This window comes from Lacerta agilis, chromosome 12, assembly GCF_009819535.1.
Source record: "Lacerta agilis isolate rLacAgi1 chromosome 12, rLacAgi1.pri, whole genome shotgun sequence".
In the NCBI taxonomy this organism is placed as follows: domain Eukaryota; kingdom Metazoa; phylum Chordata; class Lepidosauria; order Squamata; family Lacertidae; genus Lacerta; species Lacerta agilis.
Genome location: NC_046323.1, coordinates 50,617,020 through 50,627,897, shown reverse-complemented (window position 1 = coordinate 50,627,897; position 10,878 = coordinate 50,617,020). Strand labels below are relative to the sequence as shown.

Genomic DNA, 10,878 nt, shown 5'->3' with positions numbered 1-10,878 from the left:
AAAGGTAATTCATAGGTTCCTAGGAACACAATTTTATACACTCTCTGAGCTAAGCAGAACACTGGTGCTCAGCAGCTTAAAAAGAGAGAGAGAATGTTGCAAAACATACAATTGATTTGTCAACAGGAGTCTGTAAAATACGAGCAAGGTGTAATCTTTCAATGCAACCAAGAACCTCCTTTGGGGCTTGGAGTAATGTTGGCCAGAATGACTGTCTAGCTAAGAAACTTTTTTTGACAGTTTAGGAAATGGATTTCTTATTGAATATTATTATAATCTACCGTAAGCTGTAATCAAATCCCTCCTCCCATTTTGCTGTGGAAGCCTGACTGATATTGTGCTGCTTCAAACTTCATTCAAAACCTGTTGTTTTCAACTGATTGTGTTGTCAGTCTTTATGGCCTTTATAGTACTTTGCATAGCTCTCTGTTACAAGCTACCTGTGCTATATTTCAGAGAAACACTATTTCATTAAAGCAGAGCTTTCCAAACATTTCAAGTTGGTGACACACTTTTTAGACATGCATTATACCGTGACACAGTTTTACTAGCAAACTCAAGGTCAAACTCCCCCCTTTCCAGCCCTAGGAGGAGCGCTGGAAGTCTTCATGTGACACACCTACACACTGCAGCTGACACACAACATGTTGCAACACACAGTTTGGAAAGCTCTGCAGTAATTGAACCATTAGCTTGTTCTCTGTGGTTAATTAACTTCAGACTTGGCGAGGGTGCAGCTAGTCCCTGAATGATAACCTAGCAGAACAAATATAGTGATCGTGACCAGGTACCGTATGTGAGAGAAAGGTGTGCTAGCCTGCAGGAATAATGGAACCTATTACTGAAGCACAGGAGTTTATCTGCTGTGGGTACAATATAATAAGATTTGTTAATGCAGATCACCTTGTACTTCTCTAGGAAAGGCCAACAGGTCCACAGAAGTACTTCTAGCACCCTATCGGCTATGAATCATTGCTTGATGATCCCATTATTTATAAGCAGCTGGAGATTCAAAGATGTCATTTAGGTGCATCATTTTTGCATGCAAGCAATTTTGTCCATATATGAGAATATTTCATAGTCTTATCTGCGAGTGTATTTAAGGTCTTTTGCCGTAGCACAAGTAGTGGGCTGCATGCAGCCTTGCAGTCCAGGATGACTTCCAAGCAGACACAAGTTTCTGTTATCTGGCTATGGTATTCCTTGTTTGGCACAATTGTAATCTCAGTTGCCATCAATATATTCCCTCTTTTGCTGTGCTAGCTGGACTTAATGTGGTATTTCTTCTGGAACAACCAAATTTATGTACTGCCTTGGAAATCTGTTGTTTTCAGCCAGTTTGATTGGCAATATCTATATGCCTTATATTGCTGAAATTTTTGAATGTGCCACTGGAACAAAGAAGCTGAATTATTTCTGACCTTTTGATTCCACACACACATTCAAGAGGCCAAACCTAACTGTCCAGGGGTCCTTTACCTTTACCAAGGCTGTAAAAATGTGACTGGTTGTGAACCAGACTGATTCTTAACAGTTGTGACCTGTTAAGTACTACCAGAAATCCATGGACTTGGGTGAAAGAACTAGGCCTTAAGATAACAAACGAAGAACTAAGGTGTAGTTTATCCCATTTCCTTTTCTTGAGCAAACTACTTTGCCTTAATGTTTTTAATCAAGCCAACAAGAACAGACCACTGAGCTTTAAATTCTGAAGTGTTAGTGCCGAGAGTCTGAATGTTATTTCTGCTGTCAGAAGTTTTCTTCTGTAAAATAACCTACATGCAAGGTGAGCTGACATAAGTTCACAAGGAGGAAAGGTCTTCGCTTACGAGCTGGCTCCTTTTTTGAAGTTGCCATGGTTTAAATCGGTTTGACGTTTTAGTTGATATGTGGAGGTAAACATCATTTGAGGAGGAAGGTATTTTAATGTAGGGTTTGTATTTTTACTCTACTCGCAGCATCTGGACTAACAGCATCTTTTCTTATATATATGTGAATGAAGTGACTTACCTTTTTTTCTATTTGCATGCATTTTGAGCACAACTAAAGATATTTATGAATATTAGCTGTTTTGCTAAATAAATTATTTTAATCAAAGATTTTATGCCAGAGTTGTTGGTGCTGACTATGTTACGATAGATTGAAAGAGTTTCTTAGGATGAAAATTAATGCACACAGTTGAAATAACCAGTTAGCAAATCAATCATGACACAGCTCCTTTTATTACATGTCTAAGCAACCTGCCCAACACAGTTGCTTTATCTTTATCTTTATTGTTTCCTCAAATTCCATTTATTTCCCCTAAGTATTTCTTTTCAGTTTTAGAGGTTTTACATTCGTGTAGAAACAAAGGTACAGACAAGCAAAATAATAATTGTCGGAATACGTTTCACGGATCCGCCATGGATTCACATTTATTTGGTTATTTTATAAGTTTTTCGAGGTCTACTTTTAGTATAATTGCGCGTAAAAGCGAAAGTGAAAGCATGAATGAATAGTGTGGTTCACTTATGAGATTAATCCGCCTTTATTTTGTAGATCCGGTCATGTTCAAAGTTGTTAATGAGCGTTAAACTTGCTTCCCGCCTTTTTGGAGGGCAGCAACAGTGATTTTATTGGTTAAAGTACTAATGATGATGTCACGTTTGTTCCCTAATAAAAGGCAGAGGCACCCCGCTTAGGCAGAGGAGTTCGTTCATGTTCTTTTAGTTGGGTTTTAGTTGAAGTCAAGTTTAGTTTAAGGGACTAGGAGCGGGCTGGACGGGTTGGATGGGTTTTTCTTTAGTTAGAGTTAGATCGCGGAAGATTATTCGGTTTTAGTTTTAGATAGGTTCTTTTAGGTTAGCCTAGGGTTAGGCCCGCGGAAGATATTTCGGTTTTAGTTTATTTAGTTAGCCTCGCGGAAGATTGGGCGCGCAGGGTCTTTAAGCTTAGGGGAACTTAGCTTAGGGGACGAGCCTATGCGGGTTCTGCCGAAGCCACTAAAGATACAACCGGTGTCTGTCTTCCTTTGGGGTTAAAGGGGGGAGTAAAGTAAAATTTTTAATTTCTTTAATTTGGTCCGCCTATTCAGAGTCAGGGTATATATTTTATTTCACGAGGCAACTTTTCATTAAAGAAGGCGATTAGGAACTCATACACCACCAGAGTCTTCAATTGGCTTACTCATCATCCTTCAGACTGTGAGGCTTGGCCGGCGACCGTGCTCAAAAGCATGCGGAACGCTGGCCGCTTTCCCCGCAACTGGTACCTCGTGCATAACCAGCCCAAGGCCGTGCACGAGGAGCTCCAGCACCCAAACCCCGACAAATAATCACCAAAATTACAAAACATAGGAGCAGCACAGAGGTGGTATTTTCCATATAAATTGAGAGCAGATGATGTGGGGGAAATAAAAGCAGTTAAAAGCATGCGTTCTTAATTACGCTTAAGCCTTTACAGCTAAGAGTACTCATGTCATCAATAGATATGTGACTTTCAAGATATTGGAGCCAGAGTCACAGCTTGGCCCAGGGACATTGCCTGCACAACAATAAATAAAAGAGATAAAGTTGATTGCAACTTTTTTTTTTTTGCAAAACTCTACAAACACATCTTCAGAGCCAGTTAAGTCATGCCTCTCAGCATCTTCTTTGTTCTTTTCATCTTTGCTGGTTGTATTTCCACACAGGGCTAGATATCCAGCCCTAAAGACCATGTTGTAGCTGAAGTGGAACAATCCATCCTGTTTCCAGGATTTCTGCCCTCCTGCTGAACTCAGGCTATGGGATATCACTCTATGCAAGCTGTCCATCATGGCCTAGGTCATCACCACAAGCCCATTGCCCTTGAGGTGTTTTACGCTGGCTGTCTCTATTATCTTATGAGTGCTTATTTCTGGTTGAAAACCAAACACTTGGGCCACAAGTTGTGTTGTGTATGCATTGAAATCCAGCTTGGTTCTTGCTTCTTTCACAATAGCTCCATAGGAGAGTGGGTCCATCACAAAAGTGAAATAGTATCCTCCAAGCAGTACTGTGAAAATATCCCCATGCTTCTTCTGCATCCTTTGCAAGAAGTCAACACCGTCCTTTCGGTAGCGCAATGCATGTCCAAGCCACGGAATGAGGCCTTTATCTAAAGGGGGTTCTTTGGCTCTCCTCTGGCGGAATGCCCCCACCAGGTAGAGCCCCCCCCCCCAATATGCATGCCAGCATGGCACATAGGAGCATCTCTCAGAGCTCTGTGATACAAAAGCACAAGCCGGCAGAAAAACAGGTGATTATTAAAAGTTGCTTCATTTATCATGAATCTAGGTGGAGCCAGTAAGCAGAGCAAGCAAATATTAACCCTTGCTAAGGTTAATTTATTTGCACTAAAATAATAACTGAACAGAGCTTGTAATAGATGGCAGTGTTTTTAATTCCAGTTGTGGTTTTTTGAATGTAGATTGAAAGTACACAGCTTTTAAATATTTTTTTTTATTTTTAATCAACAGGGTTAAATGCAGATTTAACCCTGTTAATAGATGGATCTGACATGGGAACAAAAGGGGAAGCAACAAGGGGAGGTGGGGCAAATTTGGATGACTTTGCAGGATGGAATCAAACATAAGGTAAGAAGTTCATGGCAAAGGGAGATCTGGAAGTGACTGGTGGTGCTGCAAATAAGGAAGGTGGGAGCTAAATTACTTAATTTGGAAGTCCTGAAGCTACATTTAAACAGAAACAGCTGTCCTTGGGAACTCACATTTTCCCGAATTTTGCAATGCAGGTTTCCTGGCAGCTAATGTGAAGAAAAATGTGTACACTGGGGTAAAGTGTGCATAAAAATGCATATATTCACAAAAGTAACATACAAAAATGTGTTATGGTAGAGTGTCAGACTAGGATCTGGGAAACCAAGGTTCTAGTCTCCATTCAACAATGTGACGTGGAGGAGAGAGAACTACATATGTATGCCACCATGAGCTCCTGGGGGAAAAGGTGACTTCTAAATGTAAGAATGAATGAGTGAGTGAATGATACCAGGAGGGAAGTACTAGGGCAGGGGTAGGCAAGCTAAGGCCCGGGGCCGGATGCAGCCCAATCGCCTTCTCAATCCGGCCCGCGGACAGTGTGTTTTTACATTAATAGAATATGTCATTTTATTTAAATTGCATCTCTGGGTTATCTGTGGGGCCTGCCTGGTGTTTTTACATGAGTAGAATGTGTGCTTTTATTTAAAATGCATCTCTGGGTTATTTGTGGGGCCTGCTTTTCCAGGCGTCTACGATACGAGGAGGAGGAGGAGGGAAATCCCTAGGCTTATTGCGTAAACAACTCCGTAGTAACAACAAACCTTTTTATTTCTGGGAGTTGAAAATTTGCTGGCATGCCTGCAACAAAACTGGAAAACAGAAAGCGGTCATGGGACGATTAGAAGATTAGTTGGGAGGTTTGGAGACGCAAAACTGGAACAAACACAATAAAGAGACTTATACCATGGAGGCTGTGGTGTAAAACACTCGATGGGCTTGAAGCTCTGAAGAACGTCCCGAGTCCCGGCTCTATGCTTTGTTAGGCGAGTAAGAACCAGCGCTATAAGGAAAATATTGGAAAGCTTTCCCAAACCCGGAAGTCTCGGTGAGAGTGAACTGGGAGCGAGCTGGGAGGACGGATACTAAGAAGCGGTGGATTTTTAACCATCCTACACCGGTCACAGGGATTTGAATTTGTATGAAGGAACTACAGAACTGGACTTGGAAATTAAAAAAAACAAAAATTCAAAGCAAAGGCAAAAATAAAGATAAAGTCTCATGTCTTATGCCCTGTGAAAGAAGTTGAGGAATTACCTACTGGAAAAAAAGGAATAAAGGAAAAGGGCTAAGAAAGAGCGGTAGATACCACCTATAGGAAGGAAGGGGAACAACAGATAGGTTAAAAGGGGGGGGGGGAGAAGAGGCAAAAGATAAGAAAGCTTTTGCTTATCGACCTGATTGTAACATAAGTGTGAATTTTTCTCCCCGACTTTCTACCAAACCCTTTTGGCCCTCATTGACCTTCCTCTTTGAGATTGATGTGTAAAAATGAATGTATGGGTTTCTGGTGTTTTTTGTGTTGGAAGAAAAATTTAGGAGAAAGGAAGAAACAGGCTTTGATTAAGGAGGAAGGAGGGAACAAGACCTAATTTTAGCGTCATTCTCTAGGAGGGAGGCCTGAATTTAAGATAGTCTTGGTTATTTGACTGTATTTGACTATATGATTTATGTCAATGTTTTACTGATGTTCTACTGAGACTATTGTGGCAGTTATTCTAGTCTGAGTGACGGAGGGTGATATCAGATAATTGTAGATATTGTATATTGCTGCTATGTCGAATGTGAACAAGAAATCAACGAGCTCCACACCTTTGTTTTTTTTATAATAATACTTATTAAGTTTTTTAAAAAATCACAACACAAACATACAGGAAAAAAAGAAAAGTACAGAACTACAAAAACAAAACATTTTACAAAAATAAAAACAAAAATATTCTCTTATTAAAAATATCAATTTTCTTCACCTCTTTAATTGGACTTCCCCCTGTTTCCCCTTATTGCGTCCCTTACCCAACATTTTACGTAACTTCCCAATTTAAATCAATCACATCTTTTTTTAAACTGATCTTTCGAAAAAGAAAAACTTTTTCTAAATTCTAAATTCTATTCTATACTCTTCTAACATTCAAATCATGTAAATCTAATTATATAAATGACAGCCTATCCCTTTTCTTCAATACACCTAATTTTAAATCTTACAATATTCTTTTATATACAATTTAAATTTTCCCCATTCTTTCTCCACCGCTTCGTCTCTCTGGTCACGGATTCTCCCGGTCATTTCTGCAGGCTCCATATACTCCAACATCTTCATCTGCCATTGTTCAATTGTAGGTAATTCTTCCAATTTCCAGTTCTTAGCTATTAAAACTCTTGCTGCTGTTGTGGCATACAATACTAAATTTCTATCACATTTCAAAATGTCTTTACCTAGAATGCCTAACAAAAAGGCCTCAGGTTTTTTCTTAAAGGTATATTTAAGAATTTTTTTCAATTCATTATAAACCTTTTCCCAAAAGTCTCTCACCTTGGGGCACAACCACCACATATGAAAGAAAGTTCCTTCTGATTGCTTACATCTCCAACATTTATTGCTTAAACCATGGTGAATTTTTGCTAATTTGACAGGGGTCAAATACCACCTGTAAATCATCTTCATAAAGTTCTCTCTTAGTAAGCTACACGCTGTGAATTTGATATTTTGATTCCACAACCGCTCCCAATCCTCCATCATGATATTGTGCCCCAGGTATTTTGCCCAGTCAATCATTGCCGATTTTACCAACTCATCATGTGTATGCTAACCCAATAACAGATTGTACATTCTGGAAAGATTTTTGCTTTTCGGTTCTAGTAATTCTGTCTCCAACTTGGATTTTTCTATCTGAAAACCAACTTTCTTGTCTGCTTTAAATATTTCATTAATCTGATGGTATTGTAACCAGTTTGTAACTTGGTCTTTCATTTGTTCATAGGTTTTAATGTTAAAACTCTGTCCTTCTTGTATCAAAATGTATTTATATTTCGGCCATTGTCTATCCATATTCACTCTTTTGTGGGCTTTAGCTTCCAAAGGTGATAACCATCTGGGTGTTTTACTTTCTAAAAAGACCTTGTATTTCATCCAAATTTTAAACAGAGAATTTCTAATTATATGTTTCTTAAATCCACTGTGTAATTTACATTTGTCATACCATAAATAAGCATGCCAACCAAAACATTGTCGTGACCTTCCAGATCTAATACATCCGCATTATCTAACTTAAACCATTCTTTCAACCAACAAAAAACAGCTGCTTCATAGTAAATTCTTAAATCTAGCAGGGAAAATCCCCCTCTATTTTTTGCGTCTATTAAAATCTTGTATTTAATCCTGGGTTTCTTTCCCTGCCAGACAAATTTCGTTAGATCTTTCTGCCATCTTTTAAAGCATTCCATCTTGTCTATAATTGGCAACGACTGAAACAAAAATAACATTTTTGGCAAAACATTCATCTTTATCACAGAAATTCTACCTAGTAATGACAATTTCAATCTAGTCAAGCTCCACACCTTTGGCTGCCGCATCGAACCCCAACAGAAGGAACTCAGCACAGGAACAAGAAATGAATATGGAATTGAGAGAACTGCTCTTGGGACTTAAAAAGGATGTGGCAGAGTTAAAAAAAGGAGATGAATGAGAATACGAGATCAACAGAACAAAAGTTGGATGAAATGGGACAAAAAAAATAGATGAGAATGCAAGAATAGTCTCAGAAATGACAGGGAAAATTAATGACTTGGTGGTTAAGAATCTTGAAATAACCAAGACGGTACAAGACCTAAAAGGGAAAACAATTGGCCTGGAGGAGGGGGTAAGAAAACTCCAGAAGGAAAACAGGGAAAAGAAGGGAGAAATGGAGAAAAAAGAAATATCTGATATGAAGGAAACTCACAAAGCAGTCCTCGATGCTATCTCAATGATTGAAATGCATCGAAGGGAAAAAACATTGAGGTTCAGATCGATCCCAGAGGAAGTAGACGAGGTAATACAACAGAAATTGACTGTAGAATTAGCAAAATGGATCGGAATAGAGAAGGAGATGGAAAGTAAAATTGAGAGAGTGTTTAGAATTAAATCAAGAATTGCTAAAGAGAATAATTGGCCAGGGGACTGCTTGGTGACCTTTGTTAATATGGAAATCAGGGATAAAATTCTGCAGACCAGTAGTAAGAAACGATTTAAGATAAAAGAGTCTGAAATAATAATTCACAAGATAGTTCCACCTAGACTCTTGAGGAAGAGGGACAAATTCAAACCTCTGGTGGAGGTGCTAAGGAAAAAGTCGATTGCGCACAGATGGGAATTCCCCGAGGGAATATCTTTTTTTTTCAAGGGGAAGAGGAGAAGATTTTCGACTTGGCCTGAGGCAGATAAATTTTGGAGGACATATAGAGAAGAGCTAGGAGGTAAAAGACAGCTGGGGGGGCGGGACGGATGATCATAAAAAATTGTCAGAAGATGAAGAGCTTTAAGCGCCAGAGAAATTGAGTGAATTGATCTATTGTATTCAGTCAGACACAGCCTTTTTGGGTTTTCCATTTTTCTTTTAATAAAAAGCATTAGGTAAGCAATAAAGTAAACAATGGACCTAAAAATAATTACTTGGAACATCAATGGCTTAAATGAAAAAAAAAGAAAAGAAATAAAGTAGAGCACATACTCAGCAAACAGAAATTAGATCTGATTTGCTTACAGGAGACGCACATTCAAAAGCAACACACTAGAGTCCTTTGCAGCAAAAAACTGGGTATAGATTTCGTGTCTTCAAATAAATAAAAATGGGGTAGTAATTTATGCAAAACCGCACCTGGACCCAAAATTGATTTATACTGATACGCAGGGGAGGGTTGTGATTGTGGAAATATTAGTAAAAGGGGAAAGGATTAAGGTAATCGGTATCTATGCACCAAACGAAAAAAAAGTGAATTTTACCAAAAGTTGGCTAAGCAATTAGAAGATTGCATAGGAGAAAAGATTATATTTTTAGGAGACCAAAATGGGGTAGTGAACCCCGAACTGGATAGATCAGCAAAGATAGCCAAAAGAAAACAAATAAAATTACCAACAACCTTCTTTCAGTTAATAGATTTACTTAATCTGGAGGATGCATGGAGAACTAAAAACCCACTGAACAAAGATATACTTATTTCTCATACCCCAATAATTCGGCAGGAAGGATTGACGCCATTTGGTTAACAAAAGATTTAATAACAAAAATATGTAAAACGGAAATCCAACCTAAAACCATTTCAGACCACAAACAACTTTAAAGTGGGGGTCATGAAAATTTACAAGATGGAGATTAAACGAATCATTAATTAAAGATGAAAAAATAATTGACAAGGCCAAAGCGACATTGAAAGAATTTTTTGACTTTAACTTAAATAAGGGTACAGATTTAAAAGTAGTTTGGGACACCAGCAAGGCAGTCCTGCGTGGTTTTTTTATTCAACAAAGTATAATCCTAAGGAAACAAAAGGAGAAAAAGAAGCAAGAATTGCTGGAAAGGATTAAGAAGACAGAGAGCGAACTGTATCAGAAACCAAATAATTCTCAGATTAAGAAGGATATAAAGATGTTGCAATCTCAATATCAAATGTTATTAAATGAAGAGATAGAGTGGAAACTAAGATATTTAAAGCAAAGAAATTTCGAGCATGCGAACAAACCAGGGAAACTTTTGGCATGGCAACTAAAAAAGAAAGAGGCAGAAAGAATGGTAAGTAGAATAAAAGTCGGGGAGGAGATAATAGTGAATCCCAAGTAAATAGAAAATAGATTTGCCCAATTTTATAGAGAATTGTATAGCGAAGGTAATGAGACATGCGATGAAATAACAGATTATTTAAAAAGAAATTGCCTGCCAAAATTAACCAAAGAGCAAAGAGAAATTTTAAACACCCCGGTAACGCCATATGAAATTCAAACAGCAATTAAACAGGCGAAATCAGGAAAGTCACCGGGGCCTGATGGCCTTTCGGCGGCATACTGTAAGAAATTTGAAGACATCTTGAGTGAGCCATTAAAAAACATCATGAATAACATTTTAAGGGATGGAACTATGCCGGACTCTTGGAAACATAGTTATATAGTTTTAATTCCAAAACAAGGAGGAGACCCCAAAATAATGAGTAATTTTAAACCGATTGCACACCTTAATAATGACTACAAATTATATGCGAGTGTACTAGCGGAAAGATTAAAAAAGATATTACAGTTTGTAATACATGAAGATCAGGTCAGATTTTTACCAGGGAGGCATATTTTTACGAATACT

At 38.3% G+C, this 10,878-nt stretch overlaps 1 pseudogene; it reads right to left on the bottom strand.

Moving 5' to 3' along the window:
* Positions 1–3,451: 3,451 nt before the first annotated feature.
* Positions 3,452–8,125, bottom strand: LOC117056012 (annotated as a pseudogene).
* Positions 8,126–10,878: the final 2,753 nt, after the last annotated feature.